The following is a 1380-nucleotide window of genomic DNA, read 5'->3' as shown; positions in this document are numbered from 1 at the left end:
TAATTCTGGTTATCAATTAATTTTCAGCTGGTACCAGCCAACATTTTACTTCTATTCTTTACATTTTCCCAAAATTATATGTACTTTCTACTCCTTAAATGTTTTTTTAAAAAAGTTAAGAAGTAGAAAGTCGTAACTTCAATTTCATTCCGGCTCCTTATTTTTAAGAAAAAATACTATCCTGATAAATTGTGCCTCCCAGATTGAGTGAAGTTAATTGTGGTTGGATGAGAAGTATAAATATACATCATTCTGACACAGTATTATCCATCACAGTTCATCACACTTTTAAAAAAAAAGTATTTTTGGAGAGGTCACCTCCCAATAAATGTCATTTTTAAAAGTCTAACCATTCATTTTTACTCAATACTTTTACTTTTTTTACTCAAGTATTTTATGTCAAAAACTTACATTTGATACTAAAGTACAAAATTTATACAACACTGCGTAAACTGTAATAAGTGGATCAAATGTTTACATTTCTGCCTTTTGTCAACATGAACTGAAGAAACAGGACGACTGCAGTGAGACAACTTACAGCTGGATTTAAGTTTAACTTTTATTTAAACTTCTTTAATTTATTTTTTATTATTTATTTAAGAAAAACTTGATAGTAAAGGAGTTTTTTTATTTATAGCATCAGAAAATGTTTAATGGTGGTGATTTTTTAAAGACATTAAGAAGCTATATTACACGCAGTTTGTTCCACAGCTGTGTCTAGTTGCACTTTTTCAAAATAAAACTGTCACGTTGGAATGGAAAGGATGTTTTAGTTGTTTTTTTTATTGTGTTTTGCTCTGAACCCAGAGCAGAAACACATCAGTTTAAGTATGTTAATTTATCACATTAAGCTCAGTTATCACAGGTTTTCCTGGTATCCTGCAGCCCAGATCTCTGCAGATTTCAGTGATTCCGCAAAAGAAAAATTAGCATTTTTTTAATCCCAGTTTTGCTCTCCTACAGCCAACTTGAGGTGGGAACAGAGCGTACAGAGGTGGGCAACGAGATAACGGGTGCAGCCGTGAATCAAGTTTCGTAAGCCGGTCCACATAAATAAGCTGTTTTCAAACGTTGGCAAAGAAAAGTGAAATTTTTTCTGCGTTTTGAGTTGCCAGCTCATTTCCTAACAGCCACAGTCCAGTGATCCAGTGAGACACTCGTTTAACTTCAGGAGTTATGTCAGGAAAGTTTGGGGATTTTAGAAAAGTTTTGCAACCAAACTAACAAACTGGATGATGATTTAAGCAAAGTGGTTCCTCTTCAACACACAGTCTGAGCTGCCCTCCCCCCCCAGTTTTCTGCTCTCCCAAACCCCAACTTATCAGACCAATTGCCTCACGCTGACCCCTAACACACAACTCCCAGCCCCCACTGCGGGGG

The 1380-nt window shown here is 35.5% G+C and overlaps 1 long non-coding RNA gene across 3 annotated transcripts in view; it reads right to left on the bottom strand.

Annotated features, from left to right (window-relative positions):
* The window catches only part of LOC106525124 (uncharacterized), a 17891-nt gene that overhangs the window by 7865 nt on the left and 8646 nt on the right, over positions 1–1380 (bottom strand). The window lies entirely within an intron of this gene.

This window comes from Austrofundulus limnaeus, unplaced genomic scaffold, assembly GCF_001266775.1.
Source record: "Austrofundulus limnaeus strain Quisiro unplaced genomic scaffold, Austrofundulus_limnaeus-1.0 Scaffold213, whole genome shotgun sequence".
Lineage (NCBI taxonomy): Eukaryota > Metazoa > Chordata > Actinopteri > Cyprinodontiformes > Rivulidae > Austrofundulus > Austrofundulus limnaeus.
This window is presented reverse-complemented; position numbering and strand designations above follow the sequence as displayed.